The 23,499-nt window shown below is 44.1% G+C and overlaps 1 long non-coding RNA gene across 2 annotated transcripts in view; it reads left to right on the plus strand.

Annotated features, from left to right (window-relative positions):
• The window catches only part of LOC126234291 (uncharacterized), an 86,652-nt gene extending 63,662 nt beyond the window's left edge, over nt 1–22,990 (plus strand). For both annotated transcript variants that reach the window (XR_007544705.1, XR_007544706.1), the window contains exons 2-3: nt 22,524–22,682; nt 22,831–22,990. This is a non-coding gene — a long non-coding RNA (uncharacterized LOC126234291). The remainder of the gene's footprint in view (nt 1–22,523; nt 22,683–22,830) is intronic.
• The last annotated feature ends 509 nt before the right edge of the window (nt 22,991–23,499 follow it).

The following is a 23,499-nucleotide window of genomic DNA, read 5'->3' on the forward strand; positions in this document are numbered from 1 at the left end:
AGTTTGCAACGTAAGTAACGTAACAATTGAAAATAAAAATGTTTCTGCAAAACGGTTCAATCCTACGACCCTAAGACTACCGTTCTGTAATCTTTTCGCTGTTCCAGCCTCTGCCTGGAAACCGCCGTAACATACACTGAAGCGCCAAAGAAACTGGTATAAGCATGCGTATTCAAATGTAGAGATCTGTAAGCAAACAGAATACGGCGCTGCGGTCGTAAACGCCTACATAAGACAACAAGTGTCTCGCGCAGTTGTTACATCAGTTACTGCTGCTGCAGTGGCAGGTTATCAAGATTTAAGTGAGTTTGAACACGGTGTTACAGTCGGCGCAGGAGCAATGGGACGCAGAGTCTGCGATTTAGTGATGAAGTGGGCATTTTCCCATGCGACCATTTCACGAGAGTATCGTGAATATCAGGAATCCGGTAAAACATCAAATATCCGACATCGCTACGGCCGGAAAAAGATCCTGTAAGAACGGGATCAACGACGACTGAAGGGAATCGTTCAACGTGATTGAAGTGCAAAATTTCCCCAAGTTGCTGTAGATTTCAGTGCTGGGTCATCAACAAGTGTCAGCGTGCGAACCGTTCAACGAACCATCATCGATATCGGCTTTCGGAACCGGAAGTCCACTCGTGTACCATTGAGGACTGCACAACACAAAGCTTTAAGTCCCGTCTGGCCGCGCGGAGTGGACGCGCGGTTAGGGGCGCCATGAACCGGATTGCGCGGTCCCTCCCGCTGGAGGTTCGAGTCCTTCCTCAGGCATGGGTGTGTGTGTTGCTCTTACCATAAGTTAGTCTAAGTAGTGTATAAGTCTAGGGACCGATGACCTCAGCAGTTTGATCCCATAGGAATTCACACACATCTGAAGATCTGAGACTCGCCCCCAGGGCCCGTCAACGCCGACATTGGTCTGCTGATGACTGAAAACATATTGCCTGGTCTGACTAGTCTCGTTTTAAATTGTATCGAGCGGATGGACGTACGGATACAACCTCATGAATCCATTGAACCCTGTATGTCAGCAAGGGACTGTTCAAGCTGTTGGAGGCTGTGTAATGATGTAGGGCGTGTGCATTTGTAGTCATATGGGAACCCTGATACGTCTAGTTACGACTCTGATAGGTGATACGTACATAAGCATCCTGTCTCATCACCTGCATCCATTCATGTCCATTGTGCATTCCGACGGATTTGGCAGTTCTAGCGGGACAATGCGACACCCCATACGTCCTGCATTGCTACAGAGTGACTCCAGGAACAGTCTTTTGAATTTAAACACTTCCGCTGGCCACCAAACTCCACAAACATGGCCGGCCGAAGTGGCCGTGCGGTTAAAGGCGCCGCAGTCTGGAACCGCAAGACCGCTACGGTCGCAGGTTCGAATCCTGCCTCGGGCGTGGATGTTTGTGATGTCCTTAGGTTAGTTAGGTTTAACTAGTTCTAAGTTCTAGGGGACTAATGACCTCAGAAGTTGAGTCCCATAGTGCTCAGAGCCATTTGAACCATTCCACAAACATGAACATTATTGAGCATATTTGGGTTGCCTTGAAAGGTGCTGTTCAGAAGAGATCTCCACCCCCTCGTACCCTTACCGGTTTATGGACAGCCCTGCAGCATTCATGGTGATAGTTTCCTCCAGCATTACTTCGGACATACACTATGTGATCAAAAGTATCCGGACACACCCAAAAAGTACGTTTCTCATATTAGGTGCATTGTACTGCCACCTACTGCCGGGTACTCCATATCAGTGACCTCAATAGTCATCAGACATCGGGAGAGAGCAGAATGGGGCACTCAGCGGAACTCATGGACTTCGAACGTGGTCATGTGATTGGGTGTAACTTGTGTCATATGTTGTAAGCGAGATTTCCGCAGTCCTAAACACTGTTTCCGATGTGATAGTGAAGTGGAAACGTGAAGGGACACGTCGGTTGACTGACAGAGAACACTGACAGTTGAAGAGGGTCGTAATGTGTAATAGGCAGACATCTATCCAGACCATCACACAGGAATTCCAAACTGCATCAGGATCCACTGCAAGTAGTATGACAGTTAAGCGGGAGGTGAGAAAACTTGGATTTAATGACCGAGCGGCTGCTCATAAGCCATACGTCACGCTGGTAAATGCCAAACGACGCGTTGTTTGGTATAAGGAGCCTAAACAGTGGAAAAAAGTTGTGTGGAGTGACGAATCGGGGTACACAATGTGGCGATCCGATGTCGGGGTGTGGGTATGGCGAATGCCCGGTGAATGTCATCTGCCAGCGTGTATAGTGCCAACAGTAAAATTCGGAGGCGGTGGTGTTATGGTGTGGTGGTGTTTTTCATGGGGGAAGGGGGGTGGGAGCGGGCTTACATCCCTTGTTGTTTTGCGTGGCACTATCACAGCACAGGCCTACAATTATTTTTTAAGCACCTTTTTGCTTCCCACTGTTGAAGAGCAATTCGGGGATGGCGATTGCATCTTTCAACACGATCGAGCACCTGTTCATAACGCGCGACATGTGGCGGAGAGTTACACTACAATAACATCCCTGTAATGGACTGGCCTGCACAGGGTCCTGATATGAATGCTACAGAACACCTTTGGGTTGTTTTGGAACGCCGACTTCGTGCCAGGCCCCACCGACCGATATCGATACCTCATCTCAGTGCAGTACTCCGTGAAGAACGGACTGCCATTCCCCAAGAAACCTTCCAGCACCTGATTGAACGTATGGAGAGTGGAAGGTGTCATCAAGGCTAAGGGTGGGCCAGCACCGTATTGAATTCCAGCAGTACCGATGGAGGGCGCCACGAACTTGTAAGTCATTTTCAGCCAGGTGTCGGGATACTTTTTATCACGTAGTGTAAGTCGAGTCCATGCCACTTCGTGTTGCGACACTTGTGCGTGCTCGCGGAGGGCGTACACGATATTAGGCAGGTGTACGAGTTTATTTGGCTCTTCAGTGTAAATGGATGTCGCCTTGCCTAGCACGTGCCAAAAATGCAATGTATTTTTTTTTCTATGCGTGTGACCATCTGGAGCTCCCAATCCCGTCACTTTGATTTCTGGCCAAGCCCTACATGTACCATATTTGTGGACGAAATCTGTGGTGACGAGTGGGTCCGGCATCCTTGTGAGCTTGGGTGACAGTGGCCATACTGCTTCAGCTCTAAGCAGAGTCAATTAGTCATAGTGCATGGAGAGTTGCGGTGTGCCACTTTGTCGGCATCCAGTGACCTATGAGCCCAGACTTCTCTTTTCTTGTCTCCGCGGTCCTTGCGTAAAATGTACGTTGGCGGTTGTAGAACTGTTCTGCAGTCAGCCGCAAATGCCGGTTCACTAAACTTTGTCAGTAGTGTTTCGAGAGACGATTGTCGTCTTCCTTCCACGGATTCCCACCTGATTTCGAAAAACATTTCAGTAACACTCGCATGTTGATCGAACCTACCTCTGAAAAGCTAGCAGCAGGGCTCTGGATTGCTTTTCGGCTTTCCTTTTATCCGACACGATGGGAAGCCCAAAAACTCGAGCAACATTAGTGTTTCATACGCGGTTTTCTTTATAGATGAGCTTCATCTTCCTAGAATTCAACCTGTCAATCGAAGCCGACGATTCGCCTTCCCTATTACCGGGCTTACGTGCTCGTTCCGTTTCATACTGCTTTGTAACGTTATTTGATTGACGTGACCGTATCAAGGACCACACAACTAATATTGTTCTCGAATAACGGAAGATTGTTTTCCTGCTTGTCTGCTTTAACTCACATTTTTTTCTTCTACATTTAGAACGATCTTCCATTCATTATACCAAACAAAAATTACCCCCAAGTCATCCTGTTTCCTCATAGCCACCGAACAACGATACTCTCCCGTACACAACAGCGTCACCAGCTAACAGTCACTGATTGCTGCTCACGCTATTTCGCAGAGCGTTTATGGAAATAGACAGTAAGATAGTCCTGGCGATATCCTTGCCTCTGTTGAACATTCGTGGGTCCAGGACAACACACTGGGTTCTCTTAGTTAAGAATTTATGGCTAACGCTGGTGCCATATTCTACACTCCTGGAAATGGAAAAAAGAACACATTGACACCGGTGTGTCAGACCCACCATACTTGCTCCGGACACTGCGAGAGGGCTGTACAAGCAATGATCACACGCACGGCACAGCGGACACACCAGGAACCGCGGTGTTGGCCGTCGAATGGCGCTAGCTGCGCAGCATTTGTGCACCGCCGCCGTCAGTGTCAGCCAGTTTGCCGTGGCATACGGAGCTCCATCGCAGTCTTTAACACTGGTAGCATGCCGCGACAGCGTGGACGTGAACCGTATGTGCAGTTGACGGACTTTGAGCGAGGGCGTATAGTGGGCATGCGGGAGGCCGGGTGGACGTACCGCCGAATTGCTCAACACGTGGGGCGTGAGGTCTCCACAGTACATCGATGTTGTCGCCAGTGGTCGGCGGAAGGTGCACGTGCCCGTCGTCCTGGGACCGGACCGCAGCGACGCACGGATGCACGCCAAGACCGTAGGATCCTACGCAGTGCCGTAGGGGACCGCACCGCCACTTCCCAGCAAATTAGGGACACTGTTGCTCCTGGGGTATCGGCGAGGACCATTCGCAACCGTCTCCATGAAGCTGGGCTACGGTCCCGCACACCGTTAGGCCGTCTTCCGCTCACGCCCCAACATCGTGCAGCCCGTCTCCATTGGTGTCGCGACAGGCGTGAATGGAGGGACGAATGGAGACGTGTCGTCTTCAGCGATGAGAGTCGCTTCTGCCTTGGTGCCAATGATGGTCGTATGCGTGTTTGGCGCCGTGCAGGTGAGCACCACAATCAGGACTGCATACGACCGAGGCACACAGGGCCAACACCCGGCATCATGGTGTGGGGAGCGATCTCCTACACTGGCCGTACACCACTGGTGATCGTCGAGGGGACACTAAATAGTGCTCGGTACATCCAAACCGTCATCGAACCCATCGTTCTACCATTCCTAGACCGGCAAGGGAACTTGCTGTTCCAACAGGACAATGCACGTCCGCATGTATCCCGTGCCACCCAACGTGCTCTAGAAGGTGTAAGTCAACTACCCTGGCCAGCAAGATCTCCGGATCTGTTCCCCATTGAGCATGTTTGGGACTGGATGAAGCGTCGTCTCACGCGGTCTGCACGTCCAGCACGAACGCTGGTCCAACTGAGGCGCCAGGTGGAAATGGCATGGCAAGCCGTTCCACAGGACTACATCCAGCATCTCTACGATCGTCTCCATGGGAGAATAGCAGCCTGCATTGCTGCGAAAGGTGGATATACACTGTACTAGTGCTGACATTGTGCATGCTCTGTTGCCTGTGTCTATGTGCCTGTGGTTCTGTCAGTGTGATCATGTGACGTATCTGACCCCAGGAATGTGTCAATAAAGTTTCCCCTTCCTGGGACAATGAATTCACGCTGTTCTTATTTCAATTTCCAGGAGTGTAGAATAGGCCACAATACCGTATTGTTTGAGGACTGCTTTAAAGTAGAGAAAGTTAAATTTTCTGACCTATTCACTTATTCGATCGGAATGGAACGCTGCAAGCTAACTTTATTAACTTCTGGGTATGAGACTGTGCTATTATGTAAAATTTACGAATATTTCAACAAGCATGGCTTCCTTCGTGTGACGAAGATAGAGTATTAATGAAAATCTTCATTCAGACTCATTCATTGTGTACAGAAGTCTACTCATGTTTAGAGTTGCAGTGCACAACTGCCGACGGGATACCAATGGAGAGAGTGTTTTATGACGCTGGTTTACCAGATGGGAGGTCGCAGTACGTCATTGCGGAACTGTCCCTGCTTCAGAGGCCAGCGATACATATCACCGTTCCGAGGGTCACTAGCTGGCAACCGTTACGGCAGAGAACTGAGCCGCCCATTCACTGTGGCCTCAGGGAGGGGTGGAGTTGGGCGTTGACCTCTGGTCAGTGCCTGACCATTAGCCCGTCTCACGTCGCTTCCTGCATAACGGCCTTTCCACGGTTCAAATGTGAGAGCCGACCCCAGCAGTTTAGGCTTTCCACAGGACCCCTCGTTGTATTGACAGTCTTTATAACTGTCTAGCTGGAGGGTGGCGGTTCCAGCCGCCTTAGGCAACAGAAGGCGTTTTTTTTCGCACTTATCTTTCCGTCGTCCGTCTGGGAAGCTTCTACCTGTTCTTTCCGTGTGGGAACTCTCTAAGTACGTCAAACCGCACAAACTGCCTTATCGGATAGTGAAGAGAAGATACTTACGTGCAAAGTGCGAGCGCTAACGGCTAGCAACGAATAGCAGCAGTCCATAATAGTTTCGCGAGACACGCAGAACCTGTGAAATAATCATCGTCAACATCATCATCATCATCATCTCCTTCCAAAGATTAGGCGTTGTAATCAACTGTTCCGGTCTCTTCCGTCCATCTATCCATCTCTTAACGAGATCTGCCTGGTCCTCTCTTTCCAGTCTGCCGATAATGCAGTACATGTTTTGGGAACCTATTTTCTGTCATTCTATAAACATGATCCTCCCATTTCCTTCTATTCTCTTCCATCTCGTCATTAAGTGAAAAGATTTTTAAATCTGACTTAATTGTTTCATGCTTTATTTTATCTATTTTTTACAGCATCTTGCATCTCTCATGAACTTCATTCTCTGCTGATGCTTGTATACGTTACGTTTTTTTGTCTATGATTCGGAACCGTATACAAGAGTCGGTACGGCCATCACTTCATGGAATTTAATTTGTGTTTCTTTCCATGTTTTCTTCCCAAAGTTCTTGCAACTGTTCCGCAGATACCTAGATATTTATTAATCTTCTTCTCAATGTCGTTGTCATGTTTCAAAACTAATATCACATCGTAGATAACTGAAGTGGTATACCAGTTCTAAAATTTTCTCAATTGTTATTACTTTCTATCTGATTGGATACTTTCCTTTGCGTCCCTTTTGTCTTATTTGCACATGTAGTTAAATTATAGTATCCTACGTGTTTGTTCAATCTATATACTGCTCTTTGTAAATTACGTCTGTTTCCTGTATAACTATCTGATCATTAGAACATAACGCTACATGTATGCTAGATCCTATTTTAATTCCTAAGGATTTTTCATCTTTCCATTTCATAGCTAGGTTCTCAATACATAAATTAAATAAAATGGGTGCTACACTAAGCCCTTGTTGAAAACTTTGATTTACTAAAATTTCATCTGTCATTTTCGAAACTGAGCTTATAACTTCTTTTGTATTTATATATAGACTCATTATCGTATTAATAAGATTCTTAGGAAAACCTTTTATTTCCAATGTTTTCCACAGAAGCTGTCTTTTCATCTTATCAAAGGCTTCCTCAAAATCATCAAATACTAAATGCGTTTCTAAGCCAAATTTCCCACGTTTCTCAGTAATTTGTGTTATCATAAATGTATTATAATTGCTCAAACATCCCTTTCTGAAACCTGATTATTCTTCTGAGGTTATTGCATCAGCAATAGTTTGTAGCCTTTGATTAAAAAGTTTCCCACAAATTTTATATCCTGCATTTAGTAACCTTATTGCTCTACAATTTCCTTTTGCCTTTTTTAAAAAGAGAGACTACTTTAGCTGTGTTCCATTTTTCAGAAACACATCAGTTCTTCCTACACATATTTAAAAAAAGGAGAAAGCAAGATTTTAAGAGGGTTCCTTCACATTTGACTAATTCAGTATTAATACCATCACGGCCAGTAGTTTTTCTATTTTTTTCTTTTTTTGCCTTGACGGCTGCTTTTAATTCTATTTGATTTACAGAGTTATTATCATTTTTGTAGAATAGCTTCTTTCACTATCTTCATCATAACATGAATTTCTGTAATGGTGTACCATTGACTTCCTGTTATTATATTAATGTCTGCTGTATGTCTTTCTCCATTTTCTTCATATCCTTCATAAGTTTAAACGCTGTATTCTGTCTTCCGTGAATGTCACGTTCAACGTAAGCAATGAGCTTTTCCCAGGATTCACTATGGTATCTATTTATTAAGTTCTTTGTTTTATTTCTTTTCTGTTTATGTACGAGTATGTTCTGGGGGGCCATTTCTTTTTATAGCAGGACCCTCACAACACAGCGGTACGTCGACAATATTCTACGTCCCGTTTTCTTGTTCTTCAGGGCAAGCCATCTTCGGCTTACATTTCAGCAAGATAATGGCTGTTCGCACACGTTGAGAGTGTCTAATGCTTCGTACTTGTCAAACCCTACAATGGCCAGCAAGGTCGCCAGATTTCTCCCCAGTTGAGAACATCTCGAGCATCACGGGAGGAGCCCTCCAACCAACTTTCTCAATTTTGACGATCTAAAGCGCCAGTTAGACAGAATTTGGAACGATTTCTCTCAGGAGGACATCTAACAACTGTACCAATCAACGCTGAGCTCTCCTTAATTGTGGCCTGTAGACAGAGTGGTTAATAAACATCGATAAAATAAACATTGGACTAGACTAATTTTGGACCACCCTGTAAACAGAAAATTCCACTTTAAAAATTCAACTTTAAAAATCATGTTGTTTGTAACAGGAAACAAATCGACACTTTCCATCGTCACTGGGCGTCGCATGGAAAACGTGATGATCAGCATTTGTTTCGGCTCACGCCAGCTGCACGTTGCAAAAACGAAATTGCAAATATCTTCCGAAACACCAGATAAAATACGCCTGACGTCTCTTAGGAGAGACACCCTGTATAATGGGCGATCAAAATGTTTCTGTTCGAAGGTTGTGCAGCTCACAGTCGACGTATAAGACAGGCAAAATAGCCGTAAGCACTGAGACAATCAATCCACCGATGCACCAATTGAAGATACCCGTTTGGTAAAACACTGTGTGCTGCTGCGTGAAGAAGAACCTAACTACCTGCTGCACGTCCTCTTCCGACACGAATTGTCGACCCTTAAAGGCCTTTTTTAAGGGGCCACAGGCGTGATAATCGCATGGGGAGATATCGGGACTATAGACCGGAGGCTCAAGTGTCTCACACTTGAGCTGGCTAACTTCTGCGTAACCTTCGCTATATGAGGACGTGCGTTATAATGAAACAGCACCCGTTGTTGCAGTTTTCACGGGAGTTTCGCCTTAATTGTACACGTTTTTCACTCTCCGAGAAATGTCTAGCGGTGTTTGTCCTTCGGGAGACAAGGGAAGAATAACAACACGTGGGTCCTGTTTGGGCGCATTTGGTAATTACGTCTCCATTGCTGACGTTGCCGCATTTACCGTACGCCTGTTGGAAAGACGTGATTGCCACACTAAAGCAGTCGGCACACGGGCCGTGCTTTCGAACGTCAATGTTGAGCCTGCCTAGTCAAACGCGCTTCTGCACGCTCAGAAACGACCTGACTTGTGCAAATGTTGCGTGTGTCTCAACGTGGTATAAAGGATTGCAGTGCGCTCCAGCGGCAGTTGTCAGCAATAACTGGTTCGCAAAACACATTTTCTACGAAATGGACTGGCTTAAAATTCTTACGGTAGGTCTATTAAAACGTTCATTTCCTCCCCTGTTGATACGCTAGTCATATTGTTTTGTCTATACTATACACAAATAAAAATTTCCGTACCTCTGAACATAGTATAACGCAAAAAGGAAAGTACTAGGTCCAGTCAGTAACGACATCGGATTATAAAAGTTCCATTACAAATAGTGGGATGCAAATCTACGATAGTTCTACACGTAACATAAAAATTAGAATGTTGAGCATTGAGAGTGCCGAGTTTCTGAAGTCACAGTGTGGTAAAAGCATTCTGGCGAGTTTTTCAAACGTGCATCATTCTTGCTTTTTAGTAAAAACCTAACGTCATTTTCACTTGATCTCTGTTCCTAGTCAGAAGAAGAATCTTTACAACCTGTGGAACACAGAGCTTGAAACAAGAAAGTGCAAAATATCTTGCTGCAAGCAGTGCAAGCCGCCTTGTAAATAAAGCCAATCGAACAAACTAAATCCTCAGAAAGTGCGCACTTATATTCACACAACATCGAATATTATAGAATATTCTTCTATTACACTAATAAGTAAGTATAAGAACATATTAGAAAAAGCAAAGGATAGTAAAAAGAAATATTAGGCTGCAGTAGGATGCGAACCAGTATTAAATTACTAAACTGCGTCTCTACTCATTACGCTACATCGACCATAAATGTTTTACGACCATACTTCGCGTCTTACCATCTCCTGAAGCATTTAATCGTAGATATTTTATTAACTGACCTTTAATTATAACAAATTGTGGCATCAACAATCCGCTTTTAATTAATCCTCGATATTCTGTTGCAGTGAAGCGGCGTACTTTCATAATGCCCAAATTACAAGAATTCTTTAATCACCAGTATGACGTTTTATTACAACGAATCTTACAATTAACGGCGGGGTTTCAAGAGATCCACAATTTCCTGGTGCTTAGAAACAACATATTGTGAGCTTCAATTAAAAGCCAAAATGGCGTTTCGCGTCCATCGATTGAAGGGAGATGGCGTCATCTGAGGTAGGCTGCGTTCTTCCATCTTACTGGTCTACGTTCAAACGAATGTTCAGGATATCTACCACGCCAGGTAGTGCCCTGCACGTTCTGAAAGATTCCTTAAAATGCTTTTTCCGCACTGTGACATCAGAAACTCGGCACTCTCAATGCTCAACATTCGAATGCACAGTCCGTGTGCCGACGGCTTAATCCCTTGCCTAAGTCTTGGTGCTCGTATACCCGCACCAGAGTCGCGCTACGTTGCAAATGCGCTGAAGCAAGGTCCTCAAACGGAAAATTTTTGATTGCCCCACATATTAGCAGGTATGGCGATTACTTTTGAAACAATAAACAGTTTTATGTAAGCCTGCAAGTTTCCTTCGACGTTGCCTCTGAATCTTATGGGTCTTTAGGCCGCGTCGTAGTTCTTCCATGTGCTCGACATTTAGAGTCATCGGCTGGGATCTTCTTCAGGATCTTGTGGTGCCCACGGTTAACTGAGAAGATTTTGCAGTCAACAAACTGTTTACTTACGTTTTCTCCCACTGTGCCGTTTTCGGCTGCTAAGATCGCAGGTTCGAATCCTGCCTTGAGCATGGATGTGTGTGATGTCATTAGGTTAGTTAAGTTTAAGTAGTTCTAAGTTTAGGGGACTCATGACCTCAGAAGTTAAGTCCCATAGTGCTCAGAGCCATTTGAATCATTTTTTGTGCCGTTTTCATTTGACTGTCTCTTATTACACAATGACTATAACAAAGAGAAAGGACGATATACATCTGATTACAAGATGAGTGTTGAACATCCCGTACAGTTTGTTTAGTTCGCTGTTCGATTAACAGACTAATTAAGCGACACTTCCTTATGTTATGGACCGTGTCAGTGCATTGCAAATTCAGTAAAGAAAGTGCATCTTCATCTGTGGCTGTATGTTGGCTATTTACTTACTTACTCTTGAACGATACGTCCGCTGCTTCCTTTTGTTTTGTCTTCATGCTATACCTGCACTACGTCGGCATGGTATAATGGGATGTGGCATGTGGTACTATTAATGTTAGATGGTCACCGGATGCCCTCTTTGTGGGTTACCACCCTTTTAAACCTCTTTCCTCAACCCCCCCCCCCCTCTTCCCAACGAAGTAGAATTTGAAGCTTCCTGGCAGATTAAAACTGTGTGCCGGACCGAGACTCGAACTCGGGGCCTTTGCCTTTCGCGGGCAAGTGCTCTACCATCTGAGCTACCAAAGCACGACTCATGGCCGCTCCTCACAGCTATACTTCTGGCAGTACCTCGTCTCCTACCTTCCAAACTTTACAGAAGGTCTCCTGCGAACCTTGCAGAACTAGCACTCCTGAAAGAAAGGATGTTGCGGAGACATGGCTTAGCCACAGCCTGGGGGATGTTTCCAGAATGAGATTTTCACTCTGCAGCGGAGTGTGCGCTGATATGAAACTTCCAGGCAGATTAAAACTGTGTGCCCGACCGAGACTCGAACTCGGGACCTTTGCCTTTCGCGGGCAAGTGCTCTACCATCTGAGCTACCGAAGCACGACTCACGCGCGGTCCTCACAGCTTTACTTCTGCCAGTATCTCGTCTCCTACCTTCCAAACTTTACAGAAGCTCTCCTGCGAACCTTGCAGTAAAGTTTGGAAGGTAGGAGACGAGATACTGGCAGAAGTAAAGCTGTGAGGAGCGGGCGTGAGTCGTGCTTCGGTAGCTCAGATGGTAGAGCACTTGCCTGTGAAAGGCAAAGGTCCCGAGTTCGAGTCACGGTCGGGCACACAGTTTTAATCTGCCACGAAGTTTCATATCAGCGCACACTCCGCTGCAGAGTGAAAATCTCATTCTGGAAGGTTAAGTTAGCTGGAATGAGGGCACCCGCGACATGAACACTGACTCGTCATTTCCAGTCCTTCCGCTTCGATGATGTTATTCATAAGATTTTTTGCGAAAGCATACCGAGAAAAATGTGCGAATTTAGAAATTTTGATGAGAAGTTAACACTTTAGCCTTGTATCAATGGGTTTAAAATTTTTTTCTTCCGCCAGTATCAGATTCTGTCTACGTTGATTTTTTTAATTGAACCTTTCCATTTTTTCTAACTTAAATTGTTCACTTACAGAGCCCCTCTTTGCACGTAGTTTCTCTCTGTAAGTGGGTATAAGTGGGTAAATTTTTCGATGATTTGTTCCTCTTTCTTGACCACGTTGCACAACTCAGTGTTAAGATGAATTTATAATTATAGCAATGCTCAGTGTGTAATATATTGTTTCTCTACACGTATCTTCTATGCAAATTATATATTAAAGGCCGCTGCCAGTTTTTCTGTTCCTGTGTGATGGCTACTATAGGGATTTTGTTACAGTTTTCGCTAACAGGCAGACTGATTCACCAGAAAGGTTTGTGTATACAGTTTATTACCACTAGCCAGACAAGTCGTTCAGCCGTAGACCTCTGCGAAGCCACTATCGGCCACCAATATCGTAGAGTGTTTCTAAACATTTCTAAAATCTATCCTTAATTTTAACTAGATAGGTTTTGCTTCAAATATGTGGCACTTTCGTGTCCAGAAAAGTAACATACTTGACAAATGGCAGGCACAATACTTTACGCAGTGGAAGTGGAAACATAGTGATATCCGACGACACAAGGCTCCCGTTGGTGTGTACTGTAGGTGGCGCTAGTAGACTTGCCAGCTATTAATTGTGACTCAATGGATAGTAACCTCTACCATGCACTTCACAATAGTTCATGTGGTATGGATATAGACGTAGATACCTTGTCGTAATCGATGAGTGAGGATCTAAGGAAACGGGCGTTATCCAGCGGCCATTGATGATGACCTCAAGAAGGGTACTGTGTAAGTGTTAGTTGATCCCACACGCAGTTAACACGACGGTCCGATACTAGGTATGAGTAGACGGGTACCCTATAGTTCACAAGACTTTGTGCAAACATAACGTCATTTTGACACCACACGCACGTATCGAACACCGCAGCAACTGCAATCGACTTTCGCTAACACTCGATGTTGGGATTTTGGGAAACGCCATATTGGATTCCACATTTCGTGATGTAACTTGCGTGTTATGAAAGTATGCCGTTTCGAGACAGTGACATGTTGAAGATTTATAAAAACACTCTTGGTACGAAACGCCACATAATGACGTATTGGCGGTTAAAGCCTTCATTAGATGCAAGTTACAGGACAAAAGAGAAGCCAATGTTAGTTCATCGCGGTTATAAGGGTTAAGTTACGGATTATAGTGTAGCATTATAGAAGGTTCGCGTCCTAGCGCATCTGCAGCTTCTATTCACCTTCACATTTCTAAAATGTTCTGGAATTACTTCATTAAGTTAACAGAAGTAAGTCCTGTAATATTGGACTTCTTGTAAATATAAGAGTGCTCTCTCTCTCTCTCTCTCTCTCTCTCTTCCTCTCTCTCTCTCTCTCTCTCTCTCTCTCTCTCTCTCCGTCTCTCTCTCTCTCTCCATCTCTTTCACGAGTGAACTGTCATCGTGAATAATTTACAAATTAAGCACGAAACACCTAAATGGGTATAAATGTTTAACCCTCTACTGCCCACCGTGACTCTGAAGTCACGCCAAATTTTATCGTTATATTTCGCATTAGGATCGTTATTTCTTTCTTGACCAGTGTGACTTGAGTGTTACAATATGGCTGCTTTATACACAAACAATGTAACTGCCCACTGTGACCTCAGAGTCACAGAACTATTTTTAAAAAATAATTTTTTTCAAAAACAAAAATTCACCTGATATGTGTTAAATATATTATTCTCTAACATTCTGTGCATATAAATATTTTTTTCTACAGGAAATAATAATTTGGGCAATAGAGGGTTAAAACGCGTTGAGCATCTGGTAAAGCAAACTAGAAAAAGACATAGACACGTCTGAAAAAGAATTAAAAGACGACTTAGACTCAGCCACCTATTAAGTATAAAACAAAAATTGCGAGCTATTTCTTTTAAGACTCTTCTTTGTATAACAAAAATGTCTTGAGTTAAAGTGCATCTTGAACCACCAGTATGACGTTTTCCGTCACTTTATTGCAACAAATTTTAGTAGTAGCGACGCGTTTTCTACATCTACATCTACATACATACTCCGCAATCCACCATACGGTGCGTGGCGGAGGGTACCTCGTACCACAACTAGCATCTTCTCTCCCTGTTCCACTCCCAAACAGAACGAGGGAAAAATAACTGCCTATATGCCTCTGCACGAGCCCTAATCTCTCTTATCTTATCTTTGTGGTCTTTCCGCGAAATATAAGTTGGCAGCAGTAAAATTGTACTGCAGTCAGCCTCAAATGCTGGTTCTCTAAATTTCCTCAGTAGCAATTCACGAAAAGAGCGCCTCCTTTCCTCTAGAGACTCCCACCTGAGTTCCTGAAGGATTTCCGTAACACTCGCGTGATGACCAAACCTACCAGTAATACACCTAGCAGCCCCCCTCTGAATTGCTTCTTTGTCCTCCCTCAATCCGACCTGATAGGGATCCCAAACGCTCGAGCAGTACTCAAGAATAGGTCGTATTAGTGTTTTATAAGCGGTCTTCTTTACAGATGAACCACATCTTCCCAAAATTCTACCAATGAACCGAAGACGACTATCCGCCTTCCCCACAACTGCCATTACCTGCTTGTCCCACTTCATATCGCTCTGCAACGTTGAGCCCAAATATTTAATCGACGTGACTGTGTCAAGCGCTACACTACTAATGGAGTATTCAAACATTACAGGATTCTTTTTCCTATTCATCTGCATTAATTTACATTTATCTATATTTTGAGTTAGCTGTCATTCTTTACAACAATCACAAATCCTGTCCAAGTCATCTTGTATCCCCCTACAGTCACTCAACGACGACACCTTCCCGTACAGCACAGCATCACCAACAAACAGCCGCACATTGCTATCCACCCTATCCAAAAGATCATTTATGTAGATAGAAAACAACAGCGGACCTACCACACTTCCCTGGGGCACTCCAGATGATACCCTCACCTCCGATGAACACTCACCATCGAGGACAAAGTGCTGGGTTCTGTTACTTAAGAAGTTCAATGTTTTTAAACAGCTTTTATTCATTGGACATAATATAAATGAGCTACTGCTTTAATGCGTCTGGTAGAACGGCTATTCAAACTTTTTAATTACAGACTAACTTCTGAAAATAGTTTTCACAGTTTCGAAAAATAGGCTTATTTTGCGAGATACCTTAATAAACACTATTGAAAATATACGATTTTCAGTTCAGTGCTGGCTGGCTTCAGCCGTCTATTTTCGCTTGTAAATCAGTAAGTCGCCTCATTTTCGCAGTATGAAGGCATATTAGGAAAACTAGAACAACTTTTTCAGTAAGTTTCGGAGGTAATTCTTGCCCACCCTTTCAATTTGTCCCTTATCCACAGATCAGTCCACATGAATGCAGAACTTTATATAATTATAAACGACGCTACTTCGAGGTTAACGTACCCTAAGCAACGAAAAAGCGTAACAATCATTTCTCTCTACTTGATGTGAATGTTATTGTTCATTTTCGTCTCACCTGTTGAGAATGGAACGATCCCAAAAGTCGATAGACAGCTCTTTTCGTCTTCGATACAGCGTGTGATGTTAAAATGACGTCACATTTGTACGAGGTGTTGAGAACTGTAGGTTACCCGCAAATCAACGCGAGTGGTGTTCCTGGTCCTAACCGCACTTGTCAGTCCTGCGAACGACAGCAGCTCGCTAACATGTGAGCAGAATCACATAGTGTTTCGTTGTGTAGATAAAGTTAGACATCGAAGCGGGAAATATGGTAGCACATCACGTTTTGCAACCTGTTTTTAGTGATCGTGGTATGATACGTTTAAGCTGTGACAGTTATAAATTAAAATCTTACGGAAGAGTTCTAGGAACTGAAGAACGTGGATGGTTATGCTGTGGTAAAAATTCGCGGTGTTCTATTAAATGGTGTACAAGAAGGCACGGAAACGTGTTTTCGCGTTTGGAAGGCACTCACGACCACACCCCAGTCCTACAAAACTTATTAAACAGGAGAATTTTATGGAATTCTCTTAAAACAAAAGGAGATGTTTCGGATGAAAGACCATCGACGCTTATACGCAAAGTAGACGACAACCCGACAACCGTGAACACATTAAAGAAGAAGAATGTAAGTTATTTCTGCTCTTTTGAAGAATACGTCTGAAGTACAAAATCCCGCGAGGTTGCCTTATAGGAGATAGAAGTTTTAATAACAAAAGGTGAAACCTTTGGTTTTAGTAATGTATGGAAGATGTTTATGTTTTTTCAACCGACTCCAAACTTGAACAACTACGTCTGCAGGAAACCATATTAATTGATGGTACTTTTCAGTATCTAGCGGAACACTTTCTCCAGTTATTCACAATCCGCAGTTACTCAGTAGGTTCTTACATATGATTAGTGTTCAGCCTTATAAAAGTGAGTTTGCGAGTATCAAAGTATATGACATGAATGGCCATATCTTCTGACTGCAGTGTTTTAGAACCTTAACAACGCTAAGGGTCCTTTGACGCAAGCATATAACATAAATTTCAACTCGATAGGTCTACCCGTTCTTGAAAAAAGCTTTCTTAACAGACGGAGGATGTAGAGACAGGCGGACAACAAAAAGTAAAAAATTGTTTTCATGTAATTTAATTACAAATTAACAAGTTTTGGATTTTTTCCTTTACTTGTAGGTGAAACCTTGCTTCTTGCCAATATTTATGATTTTCCGTCAACGAGGTTTTGATGAATGAGTTTGCGAGTATCAAAATACGTGACATAAATGGTCGTGTCTTTTCATTGCGCTGCTTTAGGGGCTTTAATTTTTTACACGGCCAAGGGACAGTAGACGTCAACGTGTGACATGAACTCAAAGTTGATTCGTCCATCCGTTTGTGAGGAGAAAGGGTTTTTAACAGGTCGGGAAGGACAGATGACAAAGTGATCCTATAAGGTTCCTTCTTTACCGACTGAGGTATGGAACTCTAAAATCGATTAACTGTACAAAATTTAAGAGAGATTTTACTTTGTTTTAGGTCTGTACATGGAATTATGTTGATATTTTGTCGATTGCGGCAATAACTTCCTGTGTGGGGAGATCCTCTGAGGGACTTGTGTTGTACTGTTGCAGTGCAGTCCATCTGAAACGTGCTGCTTAAAACTTGGGACTGCAAGTCTCTGATGTTATATATTACTGTTTAATCTTAAATGTCTTGGTTGTAATATGGTTGTTGAGGATTATGTAATTAATTCTGATCGCTAGTTCCTCAAAGGAAGTATTTCGTTTTAAAATATGTGCTCGGCCAGAGCCTACTTAAATATGATTTTAGCTCATCATTCAGATTTTCTAGTCCTGCTTTCTTAAAAGGCTTTCAGTTAAATGATTGCTATTTGCCTGTTTAAATGTTTGAGTGACTTAAAGGAAAAGACTATTATTTTGTAATTTGTACTGATTGTTCCTTTTGGGTAATACCTGTGTTCAATAAATGAGTGTGAAGTCAATGGTGATGCACTGTTCTATTGCTAGCCTACCCCTTCCACTCCACAGCCTATTGAGCTGCTTTGTGTCGAAATTGTGTTCAGAACACCCCTCTGACCTGACACCTCATTGGTAGCAGAGCGTGGTTTCGATCCACGGACCTCTGGGTTATGGGCCTATTAGAGAATTAAAGCAACGTAAATACACTTCCTGTTATATAAGCTGCATTAGTTTTGTGTTAAGTAATCGAAAAGCTTACAACAACGCTGTTTTTAGGCCAGCCACTGCCTCCCCAGGTCAAATATCGACAAGGTAGGATACTTTTCATATCCTGTGCAATTCGGTATAGACGTATCCGCATGATATTAACACCAAACAACAAGGGACTGCTGCAGAAGAGACCAATTACCTTAAACAGAATACGTACGGGGCAAACAATGCTGACCGTGGTTTCCGCTTTGATTTTACCGTTAACAATGCGAGTACTCCAGTTGGTCGTGGGAAGCGAGGGCCGGGGCGCCAGGAAATTGTTTAAATGCTGTGCGGAAGAGGAAGGGGAGCGGCTGGAAACGCTGGAGGGTGGCTCTGGAAGGGGCGCCTCCCCCCGCACAGGAAGTCGGCCGGCTTCCGTCCGTCCTCACACTCGACGTCCGTTTCTGGGGCTTCCGTTGAACGTTAAGCTATTAGTAAGCCCGCATATCCACCCGGCTCTGTTTTACATGCGAGAGGTAAACGGCGTTGTTGCTGTAGTGCCAAGTACCGCTCTCCTCAAGGGGGAAGGGGGAGAAGGGAAATGAAAGAAAATGGGAAGAACTAATCGCATCAGTTGCACCGGAAGTTAGTGCGGAATTACCGGCTACGAGTGAAAATGTGCGCCAGGCCGGGACACGAACCCGAGACCTTCTGTATTAACCACTGCGCCACCCGGACATCGTGTTTATGGCAGTTGGGCGAACTATCTCGGCTCACATTCCCACTTAACGTTACCTACCTGCGGTCACCGTCCATGTGCTCCATGCTCGCTAATTTGAGATTTCCTGCGGAGATCGAACATAAATGTCCATCCGCACTGAAGCTTGTCGATTCATTGCCCATCTAGGCGAATCAATTATAGGAATGCCTGGGAGTCACAAAATCATATCTCTAGTTGCTTTCTGCGATGTCCAAGGGAAATTACTTCCACCCGACTGCATGTTTAAAGGGAAAAGGGAGGAACCTACACTACTTGGCATTAAAATTGCTGCACCACGAAGATGATGTGCTACAGACTAGAAATTTAACCGACAGGAAGAAGTTGCTGTGATATGCAAATGATTAACTTTTCACAGCATTCACACAAAGTTGGCGCCGGTGGCGACACCTACAACGTGCTGACATGAGGAAAGTTTCCAATCGATTTCTCATACACGAACAGCAGTTGACCAGCGTTGCCTGGTGAAACGTTCTTGTGATGCCGCGTGTAAGGAGGAGAAATGCGTATCATCACATTTTCGACTTTGATAAAGGTCGGATTGTAGCTATCGCGATTGCGGTTTATCGTATCGCGCCATTGCTGCTCGCGTTGTTCGAGATCCAATGACTGTTAGCAGGATATGGAATCGGTGGGTTCAGGAGGGCAATACGGAACGCCGTGCTGGATCCCAACGGCCTCGTATCACTAGCAGTCGAGATGACAGGCATCTTATCCGCATGGCTCTAACGGATCGTGCAGCCCATTCTCGATCCCTGAGTCAACAGATGGGAACGTTTACAAGACAACAACCATCTGCACAGACCGTTCGACGACGTTTGCAGCAGCATGGACTATCAGCTCGGAGAACATGGCTGCGGTTACCCTTTACTCTGCATCACAGACACGAGCGCCTGCGATGGTGTACTCAACGACGAACCTCGGTGCACGAATGGCGAAACGCCAGTTTTTCGGATGAATCCAGGTAGCGTTTACAGCATCATGATGGTAACATCCGTGTTTGGCGACATCGCGGTAAACGCACATTGGAAGCGTGTATTCGTCATCGCCACACTGGCGTATCAAGCGGCGTGATGGTATGGAGTGCCATTGGTTACACGTCTCGGTCACCTCTTGTTCGCATTGACGGCACTTTGAACAGTGGACGTTACATTTCAGATGTGTTACGACCCGTGGCTCTACCCTTCATTCGAGCCCTGCGAAACCCTACATTTCAGTAGGATAATGCACGACCGCATGTTGCAGGTCCTGTACGGGCCTTTCTGGATACAGAAAATGTTCGACTGCTGCCCTGGCCAGCACATTCTCCAGATCTCTCACCAATTTAAAACGTCTGGTCAATGGTGACCTAGCAACTGGCTCGTCACAATACGCCAGTCACTACTCTTGATGAACTGTGGTATCGTGTTGAAGCTGCATGGGCAGCTGTACCTGTACACGCCATCCAAGCTCTGTTTGACTCAATGCCCAGGCATATCAAGGCCATTATTACGGCCAGAGGTGGTTGTTCTGGGTACTGATTTCTCAGGATCTGTGCACCCAAATTGCGTGAAAATGTAATCACATGTCAGTTCTAGAATAATATATTTGTCCAATGAATACCCGTTTATCATCTGCTTTTCTTCTAGGTGTAGCAATTTTAATGGCCAGTAGTGATCTTATGTCTCTAGCTTCCAACGTCGAAATGAACGATAGGTCTGCGTATGTGGATATGGATGCGTTTGTGAACTGGCTAAACAGTCACTTCATTGCTAGGAAGGAATCTTGGCAAAGTACTGCTGATTCTGGATGGGCACGAGTCACAATGTTCTCATGTCTGTCTTGTTGATATGGCACCTGAGAATCAGATTATTCTCCTCTGCCTGCATAGCCATACTATGCAAATCACCTCATTCCTAAGAAGGAATAGGGCAATGTATTGCTGATTCTCGATGGGCACAGGTCGCAATGTTCTGATGTCAGTCTTCATGCTTTTGCAGCTGAGACTCAGATGATTGCCCTTTGCCTACATAGGCATCGTACGCAATACTTGCAACACCTAGATCGGGTCTTCTTAAAGCCCTTCAAAACGTTCTGGCAGCTGGTTTTGGCAACTGGCTGTCAACATCTGGGTTCACAACCATCCAGGCTGCGAAAGTACTCGTCTTCAGTTTGGACAATTGTAGGGGTTCTTCATGGAATCGTGCTGCAACAGTTGGGGATGGCACTTCTGGATTTTCGGCCTGTTGAATTTACCGACATGACCCATCCAAAATCCCGTCTGCGATATCCGACAGAGCAACTGGTAATACAATTGACACACAACTGGAAATATAATAATTCCTCTTTTGATGACATGAGTCCTGTTCCTAAAACTTCAGAAAGAGGAAAATGTAAGTTTCAGAGGCTATAACGAGCAGCCCAAGAGGAAGTTATATGAGAGACAAAGCACAAAAGAACGGATAAAAACCCTGTATTCTGCGAAGGATGGAGTCGTGACCACCAAGCAGTTCGTCTTGAGGCAATTTTTACATCTGAGTTACACAAATGAAGAGAATGACAGCGACGACGATATTTGTCTTGACTGTATGGACTCCTTTTATGACAAAATAGGATACAAGTATAACTGGATCCAACGTACTGAGTGTAAGAAGTGTTTACATTAGGATTATGTAAATGGCTGTGACTACTGAATATTTGTAAAACATGAATCAGATAACACTGAACAGCAACTGAAATCCTTAAGAGTGTGGTCTTCTTTGAAAATTAAAAAAAACTACTTCTTGTTTTTTGGCTTAAAATCTTCTCTTGGACGTCTGCTTTATTGCAGTGTTCATGCCAAGTTCGCCAATAACTCAATTATAGAATTACAAGGCGACTTTTGAAAAAGTATTTCCGAAAACCATTCACAGCGAGAAAAAAAATAGTCTATGTATGGGCCATTGTGGTAGCATGTAATTTCAACTACGGCTTAACAAGCATTATGGAGCCTTGGAACGTGCCCTACTTGAGATAGGACCAGCCTGTTACACCTTCTGCATAAACGCGGACGAAACGCTTATCAAGCGAGCAGGGCAGAGGATGACAGAAGCTGTCAAAGAGGCCCACAGGACCACCATCGCCACGAAGAAGACGGAGGAGGACCTCCTTTTGGATCTGGAAGAATTGTCGTATGATCCGGGGATCGCTGATAAGAGGTATGTTTGACGTGACTACAAAAAATGTAACCCTAAACTTCAAACCCGATTTCTCGAAACCGTATTTTTCAAGTTGGCGGGAAACGTAACTTCACAGAGGTTAATACGGTTTTGACGGGAGTTTAATGACGGCATTGTAAATTCAATTCTCTATCAGCGTACGTAGCCGTTTAGCGTCATCTTCAAAAGTCTATTTTCGGTGCACGCATTGTCTTCATTTTGTGGGCGAAGAAAATATTTGTTTCAGCACGTCACCATTTTGTTAACATTTAATATTCTTCTGTTTCCTATGTATACTGATAGAAAATACACTGAATACGACTTATACGAAATTATTTTGTCACAGGTTCAATATGTGGGCTTCCGGAATTTGCGCCAATGACCAATGCTGCAAGGGGTCCTTCCACTTGGTGCAGCGGTTACAGTGACCGCCTGATGTGGATACAAAAATGTAGACAAAAGTCTAAGGAAAACCACTATATCATCAGATTCAACATTAATTTTTGTATGTGCAAAGAGGGCTATCACCCTAATCTAGCAATAACCAACTGCTGACAGCTAGACTATTCTTGTTTGTGTTTTTCATGATCAAAATAAATTAGTTTTGTTGTCTTGTACTTCACAGACTCACAAATTTTGTATCTATCTTTCAGACAGTTGCATCTTCTCCCCGTACAGGTGGCTTCTTACCCAGCATTCAATGGAAGATGCCAGCTATACAGTGCTTTCAGTATCACTGTGTAGCTATCATGTGTTCAAATATTTAACGTTTATATTTTCTATGTAGTTAAATGCAGGATCATATTTCAACTCAAAGGGAATTTCAAGCTTTCTGGATGCGTGATTCAGCCGTTATGGAAGCAAATTCCTTAAATATAGCATCTTTCGTCGGCTTACCTTATAGTGTAAAAATCAAATTGTGTATGAAAAATAAATGCTATTGTTACCTTAGAGCTCTGTACAATTAATGTCTTTACTCCTACACCTATACTCCACAAGCCATCTTGCAGTATGTGGCTGTGGGTACTTCTGCAACTTCTATAATTTCTTCTCTTCCCTGTTCAGTTCCTAACGGTGCATGGGAAGGATACCGATAAACCACGATACGGGCTCTAACCTCCGTTATTTTCTCTGCTAAGGTCATCAGTCCCTAAGCTTACACTCTACTTAACCTAAAGTATCCTAAGGACAAACACACACACCCATGCCCGAGGCAGGACTCGAACCTCCGCCGGGACCAGCCGCACAGTCCATGACTGCAGCGCCCCAGACCGCTCGGCTAAGTCCGCAGCTCGTGGTCGTGCGGTACCGTTCTCGCTTCC

This window comes from Schistocerca nitens, chromosome 2 (assembly GCF_023898315.1).
Source record: "Schistocerca nitens isolate TAMUIC-IGC-003100 chromosome 2, iqSchNite1.1, whole genome shotgun sequence".
Lineage (NCBI taxonomy): Eukaryota > Metazoa > Arthropoda > Insecta > Orthoptera > Acrididae > Schistocerca > Schistocerca nitens.